General features: G+C 43.3%; 1 pseudogene across 1 annotated transcript in view; it reads right to left on the bottom strand.

The window, feature by feature from the left end:
• Window positions 1–17229, bottom strand: part of LOC110347552 (SAFB-like transcription modulator pseudogene) — a 44346-nt pseudogene that overhangs the window by 14284 nt on the left and 12833 nt on the right. Inside the window, exon 4 of the transcript XR_015447690.1 lies at window positions 553–706. The product of XR_015447690.1 is annotated as an SAFB-like transcription modulator pseudogene (transcript). The remainder of the gene's footprint in view (window positions 1–552; window positions 707–17229) is intronic.

Genomic DNA, 17229 nt, shown 5'->3' with positions numbered 1-17229 from the left:
GTCATCGGTGCCCCTTGTGTGAGAGACTCCCGCCAAATAGACGCCCTCCCTTCAGGATGCAGACAGCATTCTCCACCACCACCTGTTCCTATTACATAGATAGTACTGATCCCAATTACCTCCACCTGTTGCTCACAGTAGAAAAACTTGAATAGCACGTCTAGAATTCCCACAGCCCAGGATTTCATTTAGAAAGTAGTACAGTGCAGTCTATCTTCCTTCCGCCTGCTACTGAAAGAATTCTGAGACATTACGAAAAGATTAAAACGTTGGATGTAAATTGTTAAGCTCAGCTCTTTACAATCAGAAAATTTAAACACAGTGAGCTTGTCTGTTACAGTGACAATCACCTCGAACAGAGGAAGACAAACAATAAATGGACGAAGTCAGGGCTTAGCAGGATCTGCACTGAGATCTATGCCAAGAGTACTATGCAGAGCCCACGAACTGATCTTAGCATGGCTGACAGTGCCTTAGCGAGCGAGACGTTCTGTAAAGGGCTCTCCACACCATTCTAAATGACGATAGATGTGACTGGAGATTGGTACTGACCTCTGCCCAGCTCTTGTCACCTGACACCAGTCAAGGTTGCTCCCATTTGCCCACTGCTCTGTGCCGCTGGTGCTGTCTCCACTCCTTTGGATGACAGGGTCACAGACTGACCAGTCCTGGACTTTTCCACTACGGGCCTTGAGGTAGGTGGTGACTGTAGAAAGATGCAAAGACATTTGCCTGTGGGTGGACAGCCGACTATCAGTGTAGACATACTCAGCACTGGGAAATTCATTCTGTAAGTGACGAAAGGACACATACTACTTTTATGTAGAACAATGTTTGCAACCTGTGGTGGACCTCAGTGCTCCATTTCGCAGCTTGTGTGATGCTGGACAAATGAATGAAAGGTATGGTAGGATTACAGGGCAGAATTACAACACATGTCTCTGAGAGATAATGCCACAGATTTCCTAGAAGGGGAAGCTCAGAGAAAACATTATTCTTCTCATTCAGGAAAAGTTGATTGACTTACTCAAAACTATGAACAACAAATCTTAGAAAACATTATTCTTGTCATTCAGGAAAAGCTGATTGACTTACTCAAAACTATGAACGACAAATCTTACAGAGGGGTTTGCGTGCTCTCACTTTGCTACCAATTAGTGACCTCCATATTTCATTCAATAACACACATCAAAATTTTTCCAAACCGGTTTTGAGTCTTCGTTTATAACCAAATACTGACAGTTAAAATAGTCTGCAAGAAATAGTTTGCAACTACACATTTGTAGTGTTATTGTCAATGATCTCTAATATAATACGTTGGAAACTGTCTTACATCAAAAAGAGATCAAATAATTGCTAACATTTTCATGAAGATATCCTTATGTTTAATAACGTTACCATCACTTGACAGCCTATATAATTCTCTGAGGAGAAAATGGAAAAATACTGCCTGGTTGCTAATATAATGTAAATGTTATGGCTTGTGTCTAGATGGCCCCCAAATCCTCATGCTCTTTCACAGGTGGCTGAATCTAGAGTGTGACTGATTCCTGGAGGCGCCAGGCCCGAGGGCACTAGGATTAAGGACTTGAGTGCTAGCAGCACTAAGTTGTCTGAATAAGATGAAAGGGGCAGAAAGACACTGCTAAGTTCTCTGTGGTTTTGCTGTCTTCCCCTGCCACAAACTTTTGCCCCTTGCCACATGCCACCCTGTCTTGGAGCCAGCCAATTATGAAATGAAACCTCTATGAAATGTGAGCTAAGTAAACCCTTTCCCCTTGAATTTGGAGTGTTGGGTATTTTATCTCAGACAGGAGAGAAAAGTAACCAACACAGTAGATTTGGTGGATATGCTCTTATACCATCAAGACAGTATGGGCTATGAATATGTAATAAAAGTGACTTCTGACTTCATTCCACAGACATTATGCAAGGCTCTGGACTGTACCTAAAGAGACAAGACTAAGAAGATGAATTAGCATCCCAGGTTCTCAAATTTGCTTTCCTACCTATCACAAAGTACATAGATAAAGGGAAATCAAAATAGGAACAATCAATCTTCTGATTCCTAAAAATAATTTTGTTGGATGATTTTTAAAGATCATTCATGATTACCCATGTAGGGAGGGTTGCAGCCACACTCCACAACACTTGCATTCATACCGATGGATATAGAGAAGTAGGCATTGCCCATCCCTTACTCCCCTATGTGTGCACATAGACATTATGACACAATCAGCCAGGTAGCCAACGGGAGTGGACGGGACATGCCAGATAGGGGACAAGTAGCCTCTTCCACCAATTCTCATCCTGACCTCCTTTGCCCTACACCGCTCGTTTTTATCGTCTTTAAACATAGAAATTACATGAGTATTTCTTTCTAGGAATAAACACCTGCAAACAGGGACCAAAGCCAAGTTTAAAGAAAAACATCATTAAATATACAACTATCATTCAAAAATCAAACGGTGGGTAGCAGTTGTCTGTCAGTGGTAGAGCATATCGATACTATGTGTAAGACACTGACCGCGATTCCCAACACCAAAACACTAAAATAAATAAAAATTAAAACATGAGTCACGACTTGCAAGTGTCACTCACTCCCAATATCTAAAATCCCTCTGAAGGAACCAGACCACCACCCTTGCAGTCACTTCGGCCCCTTCCGCTGTAAAGTCCTATGGTCTTTAGTTTTCCTTTCCCAGAACAAGCAGCCCAGGCTGGTAAGGCACAGAGACCACAGCTTTCCCCCCCAATCTCAGATAATCTGCAGCCAGCAGCTCTGACAGCCTAATGACCACTGACCTTGAGGGAACGTGGCTCCCCAGCCCAGCCCATAAGCAAGCACAACTCCCCTTCACCCCCTGGCTCCACAGCCTCACCATAAAGGCAACTCCCTTGGTTGCTCCTTCTCTCCCCACAGACAGCAAGAGAGCTGCCTTTCCGGTCACTTTAACAGGATCCGGGCCTCACAGGCCTCTAATAAAGCCCTGTCCTTGGCTGTGGAGCTGCTTCCTTCCTTTTCCTAACACCCTCAATCTGTGAATTTTCTCTTTTTTAATTAAGACTTCACCAGGCTTTCCTAAGGAAGCTGATGCAAACTCCCCAGAGAGAATTTTCTTAAATCACTTGAAATTCAGCATGAAATTGGTTTGGGAAATGAAATTCTAAACAATGCTCACTGGTGATCAGTACCCAGCACTTCCAGACTTTCACTGTCACAAAACAACAAACACTGCAGGCAATGAACAAAGATGTACTACATACATGAAAACACCAAAATTTCTTAAGTTTTAGCAGATTTATATCAGACAGGCAAGACTACAACTTCGAGTATATGTAATAATCAAACAATTTAGTGTAAAATGAAAGGAAAGTTAAGCTACCTATTAATTTGACATCAGTAACAGTGATTAAAGGAATAGTTACAACACCCATTACAACAAATTTTCCCTCAGTTGTCCACTGAAGATAACAAAAATCCCTTTAACCTTTACTTATGAAAGGGGCAAGAACCACATTTAATTGAATGCAATGATTCGAAACACACAATTCTTCTGTAAAAAAATATCCCCTGGTTTCACTGCCACCAAGGACAGATGGCTAAGAGCACTCGGTGTTGTACAATATCAAGAAATCAGCCAACTGATTAAGAAATGCCAGTTCAAATCAAAACTATCTCCACGCATTTGCTTTCAAGGCCACTTACCCAGCAAGAACAACACTGGAAACCTTTTAACAAATAATTATATCAAACAAGAAAATAAAATATGATATAAAAGCACTCCCACAGAAATTAATTTTCTCTCTGTAAATTGTTACTTACAGAAAAACTTTTCAAGGCACTCAACGGAGATTGGAGAAAAAAAACATAGTTGGATGCAATGAGATTAGATACATAAGATACTCAACTGAATCCAATCCCGTTTACCAAAAGGGGTTAACTGGCATCCAGGGCAATTGTAAAACTTCATGTGCCCATGCAGAAGATGTATTTCAAAAGGTGCAAAGAGAAAACACTTTTGTTTAAAAAATACTTGTGGGGAAAAGCCAAATCAAAATTATAGTCAAATGACTGCTATGTCATGCAAAAAATCTCCACACAATAATACTGTAAAATGATAGAAAATATAGGGTTCCTGGGAACTTTAGTCCCTTCAGGGTCTTAAAGCCACAACTTCTTGCCAAGCAGTCCCCTACTTACACATTCAGAAAGAGTTAATAATACCAAGCTTTATAAGGATTACGCTTGGTTGAATAAAACAATGTTACATACATAACTATGTTGCATAAATATGCACAATTGGGCTCAATGAAAAGGGTCCGGCTATTCAAGGTGCTTTGTGAATAAGACAAATATCAATTTTCCCAGTTTTGCATTAAAATCATTAGGAAATTTTTCTGTCTTAAAACAGCATATGAAGAAGATGGATTGTGATCTTTAACCAAACTAATTACATATATCTACATATATATATATATATATGTATATATATTTTTATACCAGGGATTGAACTCAGAACCTTGCACTTGAGAGGTAGGTGCGCTGCCACTGAGCTAAAACCCCGGGCCCCAAATTTAATTAAATTGTACTATAATTTGTATACTATAAGCTGTACTATATTTTTAATCATACTATCCTGTTGGTACAGGAAATGCAAACCTGTTTCCAAAGGCAGCTAACAGGCATCAACAGTCATAATCCCACAATGGATCCATTAGAAAGTTAATGTGCTTCTGTTTAGGGTGAAAATAACACAAATATGATCTCTGATTAAAAAAAAATCCAATGAAAAATGCCAAGTGGAAAATTTTTCAAAAATACATGTTAGCAATATCTATCCACGGACTCTGTCAAATTAAGGCAACATAAGGTCTCTAGTGGCCAACAGCCGCCTTGGTCCTGGGCTGGCAACTGCTCAAACCACCTCATCAGCTGTTCCCTTATTTGTAACATCACAACACAAAACCTAACTGTTACCAAAGAAGGGATCACAGACCGATATTTAAACAGACAAAATGGCTGGGTGGGGTGGCACAGGCCTGTAATCGCAACACTGTGGAGGCTGATGCAGGAGGATCACCCCAGAGTTCACGCTACATAGGGCGTTCAATGCAAAACTGAACTACATAGTGAGACTGTGTGTCAAGAAATAAAATAAAGTAAAATACAATAAAAGAAACCGACAAAATGAATGGGAAAGCTCAACACGTAGCTCTATAAGGTACAACATTGAGGCCAACATAGCTACAGACAATCCCAGTGGTTAATATGAAAACCCGAAGGATGCCTCTGTTCATAGCACATCTGCTATGACAATAGAACACACCATAAGTTCAATGCAACCAAAATCCCAGCACAAATAACGAATTAAGAATTAAAATCAAGCAACCCTCTTCCTGAGGTGGTCGTTCCAGAAGGACCACAATGTTCCCAAAGCCCTGGCAGCCTAGCAGAACACTGCAAATCTTGGCAAAGGTCCTTCCCTTTCAGCAATCTGGGAAGTGCAAGGAACACACCTGCTAGGGATCCTAGAACATACCGTATACCTGATGCAATGAAAAGAAAATCACAACACAAACCACCAATTAAGAATCAAACTGAAGTGGAAGGGCTAGGGGAAAAGAAAGAAGGGAATGGAATTAATATGAGAAAAAGAAAAAATGGAAACAAAGTCTTTGTACACAGTGACGGGTGCAGGGGTTGAAGGGAGGGCAGGGGAAGGGGGAAAAATAAGAACCAAGATGGATTATGTAAAGGTGCAAATTTCCAATGATGAATATCATTATACCGTATACTTTAAATGTACCAAAAATTAATTTAAAAAAAAGAATCAAACTTTACTTACACTTGGAGATCACCACCGGAGCGGCCGCCATGTTCCCACACCCTGGAGGGGAATGAGCTACAGAAGCCCAGCTGCACAATCAACAGTTGAACTGTCCTGGACACAGAACAGAGCCCATCTGACAGACAGGTTGCAGCCCCACCCTCGAACGAGCTCATTGGATGCATTCGAATGACAGGCAGCGACACTATCCACTCCGGAATCTCCGTCCATATTTCAGGCTGAGCTAATTATATCTACGTAATTCTCTTGCTATCCCAATCATCTATTTTACTTATCCCAGGCCCTGAGTAGCCAGATATACTATTCACGCTTTTTGCTCATACCATAGCCTCTGCTGTGTGATATTTCTGATCCGGGAAATCTGGTTCACCCAGTTCATCCACACCCAGCTCAACTGTATCCTCCTCCAGGACGACCTCTAGGATTGCTCCTTGCACCCTTGCCGGGAGATGGGAGTTCATCTGTGCTGTTGGGCAACATGTGGTGAGACATGAGAGCTGGGATACAGCAGAATGATGTGGCCTCTAGAATCGCATAGCATCGGGCTAGGCCCGGTGTGATGGGCCCAAGGCAAGCACGCTGAATTCGGGAAGCCCGTTAACGTTGTCATAATTGTAGGAAGGCCAGCCGATTTGAACAAGTTAGCTTCTACCAGCCTTCCTGCCCACCCTGTAATATCACAACCCACAGTAGCTGGGGGAAAGATTGCCTCGTTATGTTTTGTTTTGTTTTGTTTTGTTTCAAGCTGAGGTTTAAACTAACAGCATCATCAGTCTGGGTACAATCAGTTCCCAGCTTTAGGTTTGTAAGACACTAGAGACAGACAGATGGCTTAGTGTACAGTGCTAAGAACAGAACTTCAATAATCCAACTGTCTGTTTCTGGTGGATTAGCTTCCTAAATCATAGTTCGTATGTGACAGGAGGCTGAGGGGAACGATTAGGAAGGCGTGGCTCAACCAGTACAAAATCCCATTTAGATAAGAGGAGTTAGTATTCGGAGATCTACTCCACACAAACTAAATACATATGTGAGCTGATGAATATTGTAGGAAACGTGAAGCAATCAGTCAAGAATGCATACACATACAAAACATCATATTGATTACCTTTACCTATGTACAATTATTACTTCTCATTTGAAGAAAGAACATTTTCCCTATTGTATGACCTCTCTATAGAGTCTTGCAGCTCATTTTGAAACTCAAAAATGCTTATACACGATGTTCTTTCACAGGTGGTGCTTTTCGGTAATACTTGGACAAATATGCAGGGGGGCAAAAGAGTTGTCACAGGGTTTGTGCAGCCATCCTGGAAGTAATGCATCTGAGGACACGAGCACTGCGGGCAGGAAGAGAAGACAGAGCATGACTGCTGATGTGCATCTAATCCCCAGGAACTCCAGCGCGGTCCACACCTGTTGCTGAGTCCTGTCCCTCCAAGTGGCCTCTGAAGATGGACACTTGGCTGGACCCTCTCAACGCCAGGTCACCACTGAATGTCCTAGCACTCAGCTCACCTGTGTCTCCACTGTCTGGTCACAAGTGGCTCTTGTCCCATCCAAACTTCAGCTCATATCCACATCCTATCGAATGAAAATGTTCAGCTGTCTCTATTATGCAGTATGGATGGGGATTAAGCTATACATGGGCTTGAGGCATGCTGCCTGCATTCACATCACAGCTTTTACCCTCTCCAGCTATTTATCTTCGCAGGTTTTTGGTCTTAAAACAGTTGCAGGTGCTTTCTCATTCTTTTCGTGAACTATAACAAAGTATCTTGTGCCGGGGAATTTATAAACAATAGAGAATCATTTCACACAGATCTGAAGGCTTAGAAGTCCAAGATAAAGGCACCAAGACATCTGCTGTCTAGTGAGGGCCTGTTTCTCACAGATGCTCACGCTATGTGTCCTGGGATGGTGCAAGGGACAAAGAGCCTCCCTCCTGGCTTTCAGCTCCGGTTTGGATCTTAAGTGTTCTGCGAGGATAGGTGTTAAATGTTTCTTAGCTAATGCTCGGTGCTTTTAAGAGGCAGTAAAACTTTAGGAGGTGGGGGCTGGTGGAAGGAAGTTAGGTCATTAATGGGAGGAAATATTGAGACCGCCCACCCTTTGCTCCTAGGGTCTGCTGCTATCCTTCGCTTCCCTTGCTTCTGCTCCCCTCCCCGTCCTTTCCCTCCTTCTCCCACATCCTGTCCCTCTCCTTCTCCTTCCTGGACACCATGAGGTGAGTACCCTGCCTTCACTGTTCTCTCCCTCTGTGATGTCTTGCCTTGCCAAGGGCCCAAAGCACTGGAGCCGTCCAACCACACACTCAACATTCAGAAAACATGAGTCAAAATGAGTATTTCCATCTCATAAGTTGATTTATCCTACGCATTGTCACAGCAACAGAAAGCTGAGTAAATTATCCTAAATGGGCACTAATCCACAATCATATTGCAAATATAACACATATTATCATGTGGGGATTAAGTTCTCACAGGAATTTTGGATGAACACCAGCATTCAAAACATAGCACTCTGTCCCTGAGAAAGAAAATCACAGCTATGTCATATACAAGTACAGGACCTGTAACAGAAAATTCAGAGACACAGGACCCGTTAACCACAGCAGATACAGATTCTGAGACCTCAACATACATGTATATGAATCCATCGTTCATGTCAGATATTGTGTTGGGAATAAACGTTTGTTTTGCACGTGTTTTTAAATTTTATTATTTAGTGCTTAAAGGCAGAATGTATGAATTCTAAACTCATCGACATTTTGCTCTTGGAAAAACCATCAGAAACTCAAAAATTCCCATCAATCCCCTATGCCTCAAATCTTGATTCCATCATCTTCATTCAAGAAATGATGCTAGTACCCAGCTCCTAACAATGTGTGAGAGTTAAGTGAACAAACATATGCAGAATGCTGGGAACAGTACTGGGCACGTAGGGTGAACTCACTAAGTGTCATTCTGTAGGAAAGCACAGCCTTTTTCTCATGCCTTTTACATACAATGCATTTTCCCCATGAGAAAGCCACTTGGGATGCAAAGCCAGGAGGGGTTGCAGGAGATGGGCAGGGCATTATTAGTGCAATGACACACAGTCAGTTTTAAGGACAGTAATGGATAGCTTGGCTGTAATAGAGCTCTCCTTGTTTGCAGACTATGAAGGGCATTCACCGTTTGATGGACATTCAGGGTTGCTTTGAGGTAGTGGAAGTGTTCTTCCCACACTCTTTTCCAGACTCGCAGTATTCAGAAACATCAGAAAAACCTTTAGAATGGGACTATGGTTCCAAGTCTGCACATCTATTGGAACTGGTGTGGAATACGTGGAATGATAGAGCAGCACTGCCCAATCCTGTATTTACTCTGTCTGCATGACCGCTAAGAGCATATGAAATGCGTGCAGGAGTTGAAGTCTGCATTTTCTTTAAGTTGGGCTTAAACAAAGGAGGCTAGTGGTTAACATGTGGGAAAGCACTCTTCTAGAGGGTATATGGATGGGATTAAACATTCTCTGCATTGCCATCCTGGATGCACAGTTTGATGTGCATGGAATCTTTCTGGGAAATGAATCCATACATTTTAGAAGATTCTCAAACCTTAACATCAGTGAGTATGGATTCTTGTCACCATTAGTGTGACTCCCTATTCCTGCCTGCCAGTCTCTGCTGTATGTAGCTCTCTCCCATTGATTTGAGAGCGAAACAAACTGGAATCTAAGATCTTAAGCGCAAATCAGACGGCAAACTGCTGGAAGGTGCCATGGTAGTGCCCTGCGCAGTGAGATCCCAGCCTCTGAACTGCACAGTCAGGATCTCATGCTGCACCAGGTCCAAACTGACTGTGAGGTATCCTGCCAGCTTTTCAGGCAACTGCAGTAAACCGAAGCAGCCAGGCTTGGGAAAGCCTTCAGCAGGCTCTGTTGCTTTGCTCTCAGTGCCTGGAATCAAAAATTCATTCTATGGAACAAACCCTGGAGCTGCTCTTGCGGGAGCAGTTCTTTGTTATGCTGCCAAAAGGGACAGATGTGGGGGAGCCCACAGGGCCCAGAGAGCAAAGACATTTTGCAGTGACCGAAAACTTACAGAGAAAGTGGACTCTGAGGGCACCACGTGAGAAAAGTGGATGGGATCTTTGTCATTAAACCAAAGTGGGCAATGAGACTACTAAGCTAGACCAGGTGTTTTCTCTCTATTTCACTGTGTAAGCACAAGCCTCCTCCACAGTTCTCTGCGTTTGTTTCTTGTGCTGCAATCGGTAGAGTATACAAGTCAGTGGTTCTCAAGTGGATCTCACTGTATTCACATTCTGTAATACACAAATCATAATATCCAATTTAAAATGGTTAACGGAAATTCATAGATAACTTAAAATATTTGTGTACGTAAAATCAGCAGTAATGTGCACATAGGTCTAAGGCCATTTGTGACCACAAGTTGACTGAATGGCCCCCATGAGTTCTTAACAGTTTGAACATATAGAAATAGTTTTTAAAAATTAACAAAGAGAAACAGGCGAGGAACTGATAACAAATGAGGCCACAAAGCCTAAAATACATATTCTAAGGATCTTATCCAAAAAAGTTTCCCACATTTGCATCCACTAGACTCTCGGAGAGATATAAAGATAAAAGCATTAACCAGAGTCCATTCTTGACTTCAAAATTCACAATACAGCTGTTCTGGCTTCCGTCGTGAAGACATCATGAAGTCATTAGCTGCCTGCATCTCTGCTTAGAATCCTTTTGTGAATGTGCTTAAGACAGGGATGATGGCAAGGAGCTCTGTCACAAAGGCCACTAGCTGTGTGTAGCTAATGAGGAGGTCAAAAGGGGATTCCAGGGAGAGACAAACTACATTTGAGTCCAACTTAAGTTTAAATAATTGTCTTCGTCTCACTGTAAGCAAGTTGCATTAAATGGCTACATGTGGCTATGGGCTACTACATAAGAGATCAAAGCTATAGAGAAAAACGGAGACACAATGCGGTCCATTTCTGCTCCCATCGTTTTGGCACCCACAGCTATCCTGAGACCAAAAGGAGAGAGAAATGTGCCCACAGCCCTACACTAAAACTACTTTCTCAAGAAAGAAAAAATACATCAAAGTGTTCCTGTAAGTTCCCTTGAAGGAGCAGACTGGTGGGGGAGGGGGAAACACATACTTATAGTTTGGCTCTCTCGATGCCACTAGAGTCACCAGACACAACTTTCACTTACTCAGTTGTAAGGACACTTTATCTCACTTTCATCCCCAGCCCAATGGGGATGCTGAAATAATATACAGTCAGGCCCATGAAAGGGCCTCTAATAATGGAAGTAATTCCCTACATTCCTTAGTAGTTCCCAGTTGCAAATTCCTTCTTCTGGTGGAAAAGGCACCACCTGCTCACTCACTCCCTCATACCTGCTGATCCTCAGATACAAGTCCGTGTGAGATGTACCACCCTCTCCTGCCAAATCTCAACACTGCCCTGTGTTCTTCTAGGATGGGGTGAGCATGTATGGTGGATGGCAGTAGCTCCCAGGATTTGGGCAACTCATTCCTCAACAGGAGAGATCACAGGGCTGTAAGGAAAATTCTAGTGGCTGTGGGGCATGAGAAGGGAGGGTTTCAGTTCTCTGTGCTGAGGAATCCTCAGGCAGGAAGTGAGACCCTGTGGCCTGGGCCCTTCTAGACTAAGCGGTCCAAACAGACTGACTGACACCTGCACCCCAGATCTCCATGACATCCCAGTGGCACACCTCCCTCCAGCTACTTAGCTGACACTGTCACAGGCAGGACTGTGACCCATTGTCTTTTTCTCTTTCTGGTGGGAGAAGACTTTAGTGAGTACAAAATGGAAGTTTCCTTAGAGCAAAAAACTTATTTTAAATTTCCCACGGTGTGTTCCTCCGGCATATCCTACCAAAAATGTTCTTTAAGAAAATGTTTAAATCACTCTCACCTATACAAAAAATATGTATCAACAGGTATTAAATGGAAACATTATAATACAGAATACGATTGGTATTTTAAAACACACATGATTTCAAAAATTAGTTAACACCTCATCACCCTCAAACGTTCTTATTGGATGGATTCAAATGATAGGCTGCGAAACTGTCCACTCTGGAAACTCCGTCCATATGTCAGGCTGAGCTAATCACACCCACTCTATTCTCTTGATATCGCAATCATCTATTTTACTTATCCCAGGTCCTCAGGAGCCAGATATACCACTCAGGGCCTTTTGCTTATATCATACCCTGTCTTGCCTGATATTTCTGATTTGGGAAATTTGGTTCATCCAGTTCATCCACATCCAGCTCAATTGTATCCTCCTCCAGGAAGACCTCTAAGATTACTCCCCGCACCCTTACTGGGAGATGGGAGTTCATCTTTGCTGTTGAGTGACACGTTGTGAGACATCAGAGCTGGGATACAGCAGAATGAGGGGGCCTCTAGGAGCAGAGAGCACTGGGATCAGCCTGGTGGGATGGGCCCAAGGCACACACACCGAATGTGGGAAGCCAGTGAAAGGGGAAAGGATAGAAGGGAATAGGATTAACATGAGAAAATGGAAAAATAGGAACAAAATCTTTGTAAATAGGGAGGAATGGAGGGGTTGAAGGGAGGGCCGGGCAAGGGTGAAAAACAAGAACCAAGAGAGACTATGTAAAGGTGCAAATCTCCAATGATGAATGTCATTATATTGTATATCTAAAATGTACCATGATTAGAATGAATCATTGATAATGCAAAATAGGAAGAAAAGGTCCAAAGGGGTAGGGGTAGTGGGAGGGGCAGGGGAAAGGAAAGAAGGGAAAGGAAAAATGCTGAGAAATGGAAAAAATGGAAATAAAGTCTTTGTAAATAGGGAAGAGTGGAGAGGGTGAAGGGAGGGCTAGGAATGGGGAAAAAATAAGAACCAAGATGCATCATGTAAAGGTACAATTCCCAATGAGAAACGTAATTGTGTTGTATACCTACAATGTACCAATAAAAGAATTTAATAAAAAAATAATAATTGTAGGAAGGGCAGGGGTTTTCAACAACTTAGCTCATACCAGCCTCCATGCTCAACCGGTAATATCATAACCCACAGTAGCTTGGAGGTAAAATGGCTTCATTTATTTTTTTCTAATCAGAATTTTAAAGGAAGAACAAAATCAAATTGATTAAAATCAGTTCCCACTTTAAGTTTGCAAGACACTAGTGACAGACAAATGGCTTTGTGTTCAGTGCTAAGAACACATCTGCAATAATCTAACTGTCTGTTCCTGGTGGATCAGCTTACTAAATCACGGTTCATAAATGACACAAGGCTGAGGGGGATGAACTGGAAGGCCTAGCTCAAAGAGTACAAAATCCCATTTAGATACGGAGACTTAGTGTTGGAGATCTGCTCCACTCAAAATAAGTACATATGTGAGGTGATGAATATTTTAATAAGCTTGCTGTAACTTGCACAGATGCATACATACACAAACCATCATATTGTACCTCATAAATATATACAACTTTTATTTCTCATTTGAAAAGGAACATTCTCCCTATTATATTCCTTCTCTACTAGAGTCTTGCAGCTCATTTTCAAACACTGAACATGCTTATATGTGAGTTCTTTCACAGTTAGTGCTTTGTGGTAATACTTTGACAAATAGGTAGAGAGGCAAAAGAGTTGTCACAGGCTTCGTGCAGCCATCACTGAAGTAATGTATCTGAGGACACAAGCACTGTGATCAGGAAGAGAAGGAAGTGACTGCTGATGTACATCTAATCCCCAGGATCTCCAGCTCGGTCCACACCTGTTGCCGAGGCTTGTCCCTCTGACTGGCCCGTGCAGATGGACACCTGGCTGGACCCTCTCAATGCCAGGTCACCACTGAATGTCCTAGCACTCAGTTCACCTGTGTCTCCATTGTCTGGTCACAAGTGGCTCTTGTCCCATCCAAACTTCATCTCATATCCACGTCCTATCTAGTGAAAATATTCAACTGTCTCTATATAGTATGCCATACGGATGCGAGTTAAGTTAAACGTGGGCTTGAGGTATGCTGCTGGAATTCACATCACAGCTTTCAATCCCAGCAGCTCTTTCTCCTTCAGAGGTTTTACAAGTTTTTCATTTGCAGGTGCTGTCTTAGGGGTTCGGTTTACTATAACGCAATATCTTGTGCTGTGTAGTTTATCAACAATAGCATCTCACAACGTCCACAACACCACCTATGATTTCCCTTGCACAAAAGAGGGGACTGAGGCTAAAAGATGATAAAGAGAAGAATTATAAGACACTGAGACAAAAACAGCAGAGACTTAATGAAACATGGTATGAGCCCAGGTCTATCTGCAAAGAGAGAAATGGCCACAAGGCATGAGAGGGGGAAGATGTGAGGGGCAGTGGCCTAGGTATTGTTTCAGAGTTTGCCTCCACCAAAACTTGGTTCGGGCCTCTCATCTTTCCCCTTTCCATACACAGACCGATTCTAATCACCTTCATACATTGTTTCTACAGCACAACAAGAGCCCTGGAATAGTACTTCCTAAATCCCTGCAATCCGACATTTCTTTGCCTGATCCAGGGGACACCAGCTGGCTGTCCCCCTCCACTGTAAGTGTATCCAAACTGGACAAAAGTTGGGGAAAATGAATTAGGATCAGGTAGTTTTGCAATCAGAACACTAAAATAAATTCAAAATCTCTGTAACACTGTCATTCATGCTCTACAAACGAACATAGGTAATGACTACAAAAGATGTCACTGCCTAGTGAAAAGTGAGGGGTTTTCAAACCAAATCCTTATCGTGGACTTAGTGCTGGACACTGTGCTTGGGACCCATACAAAGTCAGTGCCTGAGGTAGATGATCTCTTTCTCTTGTCCCACAAGAACTACTGAAAATAGGTAGTAGGAAAGCTTATTCTAGCAGACAGCCTTTGCCAGGGACGGCAATAGAGAAGGACCTTTCCCCCTGTGGACCTTGAAAAGAGTACTCAGGGCTTGGTTTCTAGTAGTCCTTCCCTTTCTGCCTGTAGAGGATTCATTGGGTCCTCCCTAGGTGCTAGGAGTACAGCAGAGAAATCACTTCACTTATCAGACAAGAGTAATGGGAAAGATGGCTAAGGAGCAGTCAGGAACCATAAAACATGGAGGGTCTATTCGTCTGTCTATCAGGAAGCAAATGTGGCCAGGAGCCATACATTTAGCAATTGAAACACGAGTCCCAAAGGAATCAATGCAAGAGAAAAGAGATGCTGGACACCGAGAGGAGTATAAGGCAGAATGAATGATGACAATGTTAGCGTGGCAAATTGGACAAGACCCCAGAGAAAGAAGTCTCTTAAGAGGACAGATGGTAGCTTGTGTGGGGGTGGGGTGGGGTGGGGGCGACAACAAGATTGCAGTGAGAAAGAGACCTCTAGTTCACCCTGATTATATGAATTTCATCACCTCTGTGAAGTTCTTGAGTGGAGCTGTCTTCCTGAGGTCAAGGATGGAGTTCATCAGTCATGGATACAGGACATTTAGAGGCCAGTCCCAGCCCATCCAAGTGAACATGGAGGAGAAGCCAAAGAAAGAGCTAAGGCAACTGGGGAGATGCAGAAATGAGGTGGACCTGTTCCAGTGGGTGTGGATGTTGACATGAGCAACCCCGGGGACGTTGAGAAATGAGAGATAAAGCAGACCGGAGGAATGAGGGATCCAAGAGCTGGGAGCAGTGGAAGATGCACAAGCCTGGGTGATGAGTGAGATGGATAGAACAGGAGGGGCCACTCTGGGAACAGTCACACACTGCAAGCATCCATCTTGCACTTTATCGTAAGATGCAAGGAAGACTCCTGGCAGCCCTTGCTCTCTCCCCAGCTTCCCTGGGTGCCAGCTTCTGGCAATGTGCTGTTGAACACAAAAGAACAAATTCCTGGGCCTTCAGGGTAAAATGGATTCCCTTTGTACTACCCTATGGTTCCTGACCCATGGCTCAGTAGCTCCTATTAGAGGAAGGGCAAGTGGAGATTGTAGCAGCACTTAGTCCCTGTGAAAGTGAACATCATAAAGCAGAGAGGCCACCACTGAACATGAGATATGCATGGGCCAGGGTGGCCTCCGCTTCCCATAAAGTCTCAAGTTTGACTGAGGCTGAAGCACGTTCTATGAGACCAACAGTTCACACGGTCAGCCTACTCGGATGTGATCCAGTCACAGTTGCTGGTTTCCAGATGTCATTCCTAAACTAAGGGGGTCACTTCAGCACCTGAGCTGCTGCAGTCGTGGGGGTGAATAATTTTCATTTATTCTTTTAGATAATGAATACCCACTTTTTTAGGGCAGCGCAGGTAGAGTCACACTTTGAGCATTTAGCATCACGACTGTGTCAACTCTGAGGCTCTTTGTCACCACTGGGAATAAGCACCATTGAAGAGTTTGGGGTCTTCGGTGTAGAGCACTATGCCCCAAGTCTACAGGTTCTGTGTTTCTAGTTCTGGCCCATACTACCAGAGGCAGGTTTCTGATTAGTTGAGATTCCTTTAGAAATCATAGGAGGTGACAGTACATGAGATGAGGGAGAAATATGGAACTTACCGACTCACATAAACAATCCAGTCCATGGCTAGTGTCAGCTTTCAGTAGGGTTCTATGTGTCCTTGACACCTATCTATCATTGTGTATGTGTGTGTGATTGTTTGTTTGTGTGTGTGTGTGTGTGTATTCACTGGCACTGCTAGATGCTCCACGCTCATCTAGTATAATCCCTGCCTAAGGCTTGTAATCTGTTATTTCTCCCATCAAACTCAGGGGCCAGGAAAACACTATGCTGTGGCTTGATAGTGCCAGAAGTATCTAAGAATGAACTGCTTCATTTGGCTTAGGATCCTCACGCCCATTCCTCCTGACAGATGAACACAACCATGACCCTTATGTGTTGAATGTTTCTTACAATTCTACAGAAGAGTCTTTGAAGGAGAATAAAATTGGGGGTGCTGAGAACACACTGCTGGAAAGAAAGGCAGCGGGCCTACAGTGAGGAGTGGAAAAGACATACGCAGGCTGGGATACATGTGGGTCAGAGAGAAAGGACCTTCTTCAAGTGATAGAAAAGTGCCCTGAAAGAGCAGGGCTTGTTAAGCAGGATGGCCACTGGGGTGGCATGCTATGCAAAATAATAGAGTCAAAGCAAGAGGACAGCAGCAATTGTCCCCTACTGGCTTGATGACCTCCAAACCTCCAAACCTGAGCCAGGCCTGCCCACAGACCGGGAAGGACTTCACTCTCCATCAGCTGGCAGGTCCCCTCCCCCACTGAGACCTTTGCAACTAGGGACACTAGCGAAGCAGGCCTCAAAGTAGCTTAAACTGACCTTCAGCACAACAAGCTGGCCCGACCAGAAAGCACTCTT

The sequence above is a fragment of the Heterocephalus glaber genome, unplaced genomic scaffold (assembly GCF_053883595.1).
Source record: "Heterocephalus glaber isolate CG9 unplaced genomic scaffold, H.glaber_assembly_v1.0 deba00001765, whole genome shotgun sequence".
In the NCBI taxonomy this organism is placed as follows: domain Eukaryota; kingdom Metazoa; phylum Chordata; class Mammalia; order Rodentia; family Bathyergidae; genus Heterocephalus; species Heterocephalus glaber.
This window is presented reverse-complemented; position numbering and strand designations above follow the sequence as displayed.